General features: G+C 37.0%; 1 protein-coding gene across 1 annotated transcript in view; it reads left to right on the forward strand.

Moving 5' to 3' along the window:
* The window catches only part of AP3B1 (adaptor related protein complex 3 subunit beta 1), a 306,794-nt gene that overhangs the window by 58,608 nt on the left and 239,277 nt on the right, over positions 1-8,909 (forward strand). Inside the window, exon 3 of the mRNA XM_017895526.1 lies at positions 1,537-1,611. The gene's annotated coding sequence lies outside the window, so the exon portion shown is untranslated. The remainder of the gene's footprint in view (positions 1-1,536; positions 1,612-8,909) is intronic.

The following is an 8,909-nucleotide window of genomic DNA, read 5'->3' on the forward strand; positions in this document are numbered from 1 at the left end:
AAAAAAAAAAAAAAAAAAAAAAAAAAAAAATTCTGAAAGAAATTAGGATTGGATGACACAGTGGGCCAGGTGTCAGGAGATGGCTCTAGCAAGGGAGAAGGAGTAGAATTTGATGATGCTTTAGATAGAAGGGTAGAACTTAGAAAGCTGGGGCCATGATCTGAGCAGAGGCATAGTGGGGCAGCCAGAGAATGTTCTAGTAGTGAGTAAGGTCAGTTTAATAGGGCCTTAGGTCAGAGAGCTTAAGAAGGGATGTTAGTGTACATTGTGAGAATATATGAATATTACATAAAATCTTTTGGACTCTAGACAATCCGAAGCTTTTGAAATCTTTTAGGGGGCTGACATGTACAAAGTAGTGTTTTAAGCATATTAAACTGTCAGTGGTGTACATTATGGATAGAAAGAGGAGACTGAAAAGTTCTCTGTGAGGTGATACTGACCTGTGTTAGGATAATAGCAGTGGAAGGGATTAACATGAGTGTTGTGAGAAGTATTAGCAGGACCTAGTTACTGTGTAGAAGTGAGAAGAGACCAGGGTAATTCTGTGGTTTTTAGTGTCTAGGAGAAATGTGGAAATAGGAAATTCTCTCATGAATGTCATTTTATCATGAAGGATGAGTTTGGCTTTAGACATAGCAAGTTTGGGATGAGAGCCAGCTAATGATGTCTAGTTAGAGATATAGAACTCAGGCTGGATTAGGGCTACAGTTTTGGGGAATTTACACTCACATATAGAGGTGAGAGTTAGTCCTAATGGTGAATGAAATCTTAGGAGTTTCAGAGATTGTAGAACAGTGTAGGCTGAAAAGATGGTGGTGCACAGAACTTTAGTGGGCAGAGGAAGAATGTTTTGTGAAGGAAACTTTGAAAAGCAATGGTTGCAGAAGTAGGGTAACCTATGAAAAGAAAGCCAAGGGTCACATAAGTAGTTGATTCAAAGTAACATTCATCCCTCCCTCAACTCCCCCATTGCAAATGCAGTACATCTTTAATGTCAGATCCTGGAAAATAGACAATAGCAAAAATATTTTTAAAAAGCTTTTACCCAGCCTGGGCAACATAGTGGTACCCTGTCTCTACAAAAAAAATTTGAAAATTAGCCAGGCATGATGACACATGCCTGTAGCCTCAGCTACTCAGACGGCTGAGGAGGGGGATCACTTGAACCTGGGAGTTTGAGGCTGCAGTGAGCTGTGATTGAGCCACTGCACTCCAGCCTGGGTGACAGAGTAGGATCTGTCTAAAAAAATAAAAAATAAAAAAAATTACTTACAACCCAGTTAGCCAGAGAAAACTATTAAAATATTTAAATATATATCTTAAATTACTAAATATTTCTTCTTGGTTGTGTCTGTGTATTTGTGTATTTATATTGCTATACAAGAGAGTGTTTATTATTTGCTGTAAATAGTTGAGGTAAGATCATTCAAAAAGAGTTCAGCTGTTAATTATATAGCTTATTTGTTGACATAATCTTCTAAATATTTAATATATATAGAATTTCCCATATTGTCTGTTTTGTATACTCTTCAGATGATTGCAAAAGGGAAAAATGCATCTGAACTGTTTCCTGCTGTTGTGAAGAATGTGGCCAGTAAAAATATTGAGGTACTGTTTTGATCTATAATTTTTATGATTCCTTTTGTTTTCATGGGACCATACACTTTTCATGTAGTATAATGCAACATAAGGTACTTGAGTATCACTAGATTTTTGTTATGATTAAAATGTCCTTAATTTTAAATGTAGGTAAGATCGAATAAAAAGTAGACACAATCCTAGCTTTGGATTTTTGGTAGAGAATATGAAAAGCAAAACAGATTGATTCACCTGACTAAGCAATGGTAAGTTGTTGAGTTTTCACCTGTTCCTAGAGGCCCGTTTAGTTTAAATTTTGTTCCAGGGACTTAATTTTAAGATAGCATATGTCCAGTGAAAAAGACCTGGTCGGGTATATCTAGACCTTGATGATTTGGGGCTTTTTGGGATTTCTAGGACTGAACCCAAGAATATTTCCCAAATTTCTTAGACTACTCATGACATGTACTAAGCACTCAGTACATATATGTGGATTTATTGAACGAACATGTCCCAGTAAAATGCCATTTTCTGTAAGCTAGACTGATATAGTCTAGTATTAAGATTACATGCTCCTCTCCACCCTGGTTAATTGATAAATTAATTGAAAAAGCCTGGTCAATTGATAAATTTTTCTCAGTTTAAAGCTTTAAAGCTTTTCCTTCACCATGGAATTAAAAATGTGTTACTGCTGCTATTTGTTTGCCATTTTATTGGCAGATGACGAAGCTCATTAACAAATAACAGAAACATTCTAATCCAGGGAACATGGTTATGGTGACAGAGAGAGAAAGTGCACAAACATTCTTGCACGGGCAAGTGTGAGAGTGGAAGGAGGATGGGTGTGTGATTTCAGAGGGTTCGCTAATTTTGTAGTTACGATTTTTCTGTGCACAGTATGGTCATTTTTTGCTAGTGAAGTTGTTTCTCTTTTGTGTGATGATTTTAAATATTCAAAGTATTCTTGCCAGCAAAACCAACCAGAGAAAAAGAGAGAAAACATTTTGGAGCTAATGTTTTTTAAATATTACTTAACTAAATGTGATTGATAGTGTTGGTGAGAGAGGGATTTTAAATCTCCCAATCATGATCTTGATTTTTTTTTTGCTTTTTTATTGAGACAGGGTCTCACTTTGTCACCTAGGCTGGAGTGCAGTGGTGTGATCTTGGCTCACTACAGCCTCGACCTCCTGGGCTCAAGCGACCCTTCCACCTCAGCCCCTCAAGTAGCTGGGACTACAGGCGTGTACAACCATGCTTGGCTAGATTTTTATTTTTATTTTTTGTAGAGACAGAGTTTTGCCATGTGGCCTACGCTGGTCTCTAACTCCTGAGCTCAAGCAATTCACCTGCGTCAGCCTCCCAAAATGCTAGGATTACAGGCGTGACCAGCCGTGCTCGGCCCTTTTTTTTTTTTTTTTTTTTTTTTGAGGCGAGGTTCCTCTCTTATCTCCCAGGCTGGAATGCAGTGGCATGGTCGTGGCTTACTGTAGCCTTGACCTCTTGGGTTTTAGGTGATCCTCCTTCCTCAGCCTCCTGAGTAACTGGGACTACCGGTGCATGCCACCACATCCAGCTAATTTTCACGTTTTTAGCAGAGACAGGGCTTCACCATGTTGCCCAGGCTGGTTTCAAACTCCCAGGCTCAAGCAGTCTGCCAACCTTGGCCTCCCAAAGTGCTGGGAGTACAGGCATGAGCCATCGCTCCTGGGCTGATTCTGGAATGTTTTATTTTTCCCCTTAATTTAGTATTTTTTGGTTATTTTAAAAGTACTCCTATTAGGCATAACTCTTTTGGGTTTTCCTGATGAATTGACCTTTTGTTATAAAATAAATGCTTTATTTTGTTAATATGTTTTGTCTTAAAGCATATTTGATTTGTTTTAGTATTGCCACTCCAACCTTCTCATTTCTTTTTATTGTTTATCATTTTTATTCATTTGCTTTCAGCTTGTCTGCCTATATCTAGTGTGCATCTGTTGTTGACAGCATATAGTTGCAGCTTTCCTGAAATCCTGTGTGTCAATCTCTGCCTTTTAATTGGAGTGTCTATTTTGCTAACGCTTAATTTAATTATTGATCTACTTAGATTTGAGTCTACTATTTTTCTTTTCTCTTTGTCTCTTTTATTTTTTTCTTCTATTCTTCCTATTCCTTTTTTGGGTTAACTAGAAACATTTTAAAATTTCATTTTAGTTTTTTTCCAACTTGCATTTCTTGGCATATATGACAGTGGTCCCATGTGATTATAACACTGTATTTTTACTGTGCTTTTTCTATGTTTAGATACCAACTACCTACTATTGTGTTATAGTTATCTACAGTATTGAGTACAGTAACATGCTGTACAGATTTGTAGCCTAGGAGCAATAGGCCATATCAGTAGTCCCCAACCTTTTTGGCACCAGGGACCACTATTGTGGAAGACAATTTTTCCCTGGACCCTGGGCGGGTAGGATGGCTTCAGGATGATTCAAAAGCATTACATTTATTGTGCACTTTATTTCTATTATTACATTGTAATATATAATGAAATAATTATATAACTCACCATAATATAGAATCAGTGGGAGCCCTGAGCTTGTTTTCTTACAACTAGATTGTCCCATCTGGGGTGTGATGGGAGATAGTGACAGATCATCAGACATTAGATTCTCATAAGGAGCACGCAGCCTAGATCCCTCTTGTGCGCAGTTTACAGTAGGGTTCGCAATCCTATGAGAATCTAATGCTGCTGTTGATCTGACAGCAGGCAGAGCTCAGGGGGTAATGCAAGCAATGAGGAGCAGCTGTAAATACAGATGAAGCTTTGCTTGCTTGCTGACTGCTCACCACCTGCTGTGTGGCCTGGTTCCAACCCCTGGGCTATATCATATATCCTATGTGTGTAGACCCCTGGTCTTTATCATATATCCTAGGTGTGTAGTAGGCTATACCATGTAGGTTTGTGTAAGTGCACTCTGTGGTGTTTGCAGAACAATGAAATTGTCCAACGACGCATTTTTCAGAACATTGTTAAGCAATGCATCACTGGATTGTAGAATTTTAAGGATAGGTATTTTAAACCTACTTTTTTTTTGGAAACAGGGTCTCGCTTTGTTGCCCAGGTTGGAGTGCAGTGGCACGATCTTGGCTCACTACAACCTCTGCCTCCCTGGTTCAAGCGATTCTCCTGCCTCAGCCTCCCGAGCAGCTGGGATTACAGGCTTGTGTCACCATGTCCATGTAATTTATTTTTTGTATTTTTAGTAGAGCCAGGATTTTGTCATGTTGCCCAGGGTGGTCTGGAACTCCTGAGCTGAAATGATTTGCCCACCTTGGCCTCCCAAAGTGCTGGGATTACAGGTGTGAGCCACTACGTTCAGGCTAAACCTACTTTTAAAAACGATTTCATATTTTAAAGTATGCTTCTTGCTGTTTTTTTTTTGGGACTGTAGTGGTATGAACACAATACACTATAGCCTTCACTTCCTGGGCTCAAGTGATCCTCCTGACTCAGCCTTCTGAGTAGCTGGGACCACAGGTGTGTGCCACTACTCCTGGCTCATTTAAAAAATATTTTGTAGAGATGACGTCTCCATGTTGCCCAGGCTGGTGTTGAACTCTTGGGCTCAGGTGATCCTCCTGCCTTGGCCTCCCAAAGTGCTGGGATTATAGGTGTGAGCCACTGTACCCAGCCCTTAATTTTTTTCATTAGATAGGAAGTGCATTCTATATTTCAGATAGATGAATTTTTCTATCAAAATGAAATAGTTGTTATAAACTCAATTACACTAAATTGGATAAACCAAAATCAAAACACTTGTATTCTTGTGGCCAGTTTATGAATTAAATTAATACTGGATTTAAATGACTTGATAAACCATACTTTCTTTCTAGAACACCAATTAATGGAAGAAATCTGTGTAGATTGTAGATTTCTTGAGTAAAATCAATTTTACTTATGATTAATTTAGTAGATATTTATTAAACATTATGTGCTTGTTGCCATATATAATTCTGAATTGATAATTTTAAACTACTCTCCCTTTGATAACCTTATGGCCATGCTGTCTGAGCTTCTACTTTGATATGTTTATTAGTTTTATGGCCTGTGGCATAAGAAAGTCCAAATATCTGAAAAAAATCAACATTTAACTTAGAAAAATTATGAGGCATAGGTGAAGCTTGTGTTAGTGTTATCAGGAATAGAGTCTCTCAGTAGCAATAGGAATAATTGCTAATATTAAAAAAACCTCTCTGACCTAGGTTATTAGTGCCTTACATAGATCCACTCATTTTATCCTCACAAATAACCTTGTGGGGCTGGTTCTGTCATTACTTGTATTTTATGTATGAGGACAAGATGGTAGAGAGGTTAAATTATCTGATCAAGGTCACACAGCCAGCATGTGGCAGTCAGAATCCAAAGCTAGGCTGCTTGGCTTCAGAACCCATCTTAGCCCATTCAGTGCCATCTTTCCTGTTTGATGATTCCTTCCTCTCTTTTCTTTCTTAATATCATTGACTCCTTATCAACATCTGGTATTAGCCATCCTTTGGGAGGTACCTGGTATTGGCATTTTTTTTTTTTTTTATATTTTAGTTATGGGTAGAAATGACCAAGTCCTTAGAAATTGGTGGTAAATTAGCTAGTTCCCTCAGGACTTCTAGTTCTTGTTGTAAACAGAAAATTCCATACTAATTATTGTTCCTTCAGAACTATTTTACTATTCAAATAGTTATCAGTAGGAGAACTTTTCCATTTGTTCGTATTTTCCCTTTACAATTAGACTCTGGTATGCTGCCTAAAGTTCTGTTACAAAAATGTCAATGTAAACATAATTATTGGTCTATTTGTTTTGGATTTCTTTCCTTCTTTAAATACCTTGTTTATTTTATTTTTTTGAAACATGCTTAAGCCTTTAATGTTTTGGGAAAATTGACATAAATTTCTTAAAACGTAGGTTCAGAAGTTGAATGTTTTATTCCTCTCAAGTGCAAAATTTCAGTTTTACAAGTACATGCTACTTTAGACACACAGGTGAGCTGTACGTCATCTACCATTAAATGTCAAATGATACCAAAAGTGACCTAGTAAGCAATCAGTGGTTATAGTACAAAAATAATCAAAGGTTTAGTCAATAACTCATGAAGTTTGATGTACTAGTATTGATAAGTTAATTAAACAGATTTGTCTATGTTCTTCCAGCCTACTGGGGCTCTGCTATGATTAGCTTTACAGCAAGGAGTGTTATAACATTGAATGAAAGTAACCGATCAGAGAATGATGTAGTCACGGAGCTTTAACTACTCCCATTTCTGGTCACAGAATGGTTTCAGGGAAGGTAGGCTTTCTTTGCACACCTGCAGCCTGTTAGTGCACAGGCCTCTTGTGGTCAATATTGATTGATTCTTATAACAGAAGTAGAACAAATTTAGTGTTTTGCAACCTTCTGTGATTTAATATTGTTATGCTTTTTGCCATAACAGTCACAGAAATCCTTCTCCAATAGTGAGTAATTATAGCAATGCCTGCTAGCTCAGCTGTGGTTCTGAATGTTTCAGTGTTGCCAATATAAACTCCGTGATATATTCTAGAGTTCATAATCCAGTTTTAAAAGCTGGCTGTACTTGGTGAATAAAGGTATTGCTGAGAAATAAATTGTAAGGGGATGGTAATCAATCAACTGCTGATATATTGATATATATTTGATATATTGACTACTGTTAATCAGTTAACCACGTGTTAATTGCTTTCTACCATTGCTGTACTCTTAGGAACTTTAAATCTAGTTGAGGAAAAAGTCATCTATCCTTCTATCCTCAAATAGAGAAGTGCTTCTAAAACTGTGATCTAAGAATTTTAAAAACTTATATTTACACTTAAATATAATCTGAAACATTATAGTTTGATTCATTTGGTTTCCATCTTATAAACTAGTATCATCTGTTTTTGGAACCAATTTTTTGTATTCTTGTGTAACATCACTTGGTTCCAAGTGATCATTTAAAGGAACAGTGTTTCACAAATATGTGTATTTTGGGTTTGAAAAATTCTGAAGGTTGAGAAGCACTAATTTAAACCAAGAAAGTGTAGAGTCTAATTGTGAATATAGATGGAAAGTACATTGATAATAGAGATGGGGATCTATGGAATGAAGTCATTACCGCCTTTTACTACAGTTGTAAATTTCTTGTTAGATTTTTTATAATAATACTGCAATGATGTCGTTTTCAAATGAGAAGATGTGCAATTGGGGTTAAAAAAAAACTGATTTAAAGCATTCTTCTTTTATAAATGTATATATTATAAATATGATTTTTTTCCTGCCTTAAAAGTTAAGAGCCTGTATTAAGGACATTTTATTCTTAAATGGTTTAATTTATACTAGGTTTTCAGATGCTCTTGGGGGAAGAGTTGTCTCCTCTTTTGTTGGGGTACCTTAATAGAAATACCTGAGGACTGCCGTCATAGACCACAATATGTAGTAGTTAGGAACATGCCCGTTTGCATCCTGATTCTGCCACTTGCTAGCTCTGTGACTTTGGGCAAGTTATATAAACATCTGAGCCTTACTTTCCTCATCTTTGAGAGGGGGATAATTGTACCTAGGATAGATATGAGAATTAAACGAGTAATGTAATGTAGATGTAGGGCCTCACATTTAAATTCTGGCTGGAAAGTTACAGCAGATTGAGGTGAAGAACAAAAGCTGTCGCAGTTTTCCTTTCATATTCTGTATTTCCTAATTAATTTTAATACTAGCCAGAATGACAAGGGTACTTTTAGAAAAGAAAGGCTAGGCTGGGCATGGTGGCTCATGCCTGTAATCCCAGCACTTTGGGAGGCTGAGGTGGGTGGATCATCTGAGGTCAGGAGTTCAAGACCAGCCGGACCAGTATGATGAAACTCCATCTCCACTAAAAATACAAAAATTAGCCAGGCGTCGTGGCATGCGCCTGTAGTCCCAGCTACTCTGGAGACTGAGACAGGACAATCGCTTGAACCCAGGAGGCGGAGGTTGCGGTGATCTGAGATCACGCCATTGCACTCCAGCCTGGGCAACGAGAGCAAAACGCCGTCTCAAAAAAAAAGAAAAAGAAAAGAAAAAAAAAAAAAAAAAAAAAACGAAGGCTGAGGAACTTCCCCAGGTGAAAGAAGACCAAGGAGACATGAGAACTTAAATATGATGCATGATCCCAGATCAGGAAAATACTATACTATAAATACTATACTATGCTATGAATACTATACTATACTATTAAAAAATACTATAAATATAGGTATTTTATAAATATATAAATATATATAATATATTTAAAATATATAGTTATAAATATATATA

The sequence above is a fragment of the Rhinopithecus bieti genome, unplaced genomic scaffold (assembly GCF_001698545.2).
Source record: "Rhinopithecus bieti isolate Rb0 unplaced genomic scaffold, ASM169854v2 scaffold_26302, whole genome shotgun sequence".
Classification (NCBI taxonomy): domain Eukaryota; kingdom Metazoa; phylum Chordata; class Mammalia; order Primates; family Cercopithecidae; genus Rhinopithecus; species Rhinopithecus bieti.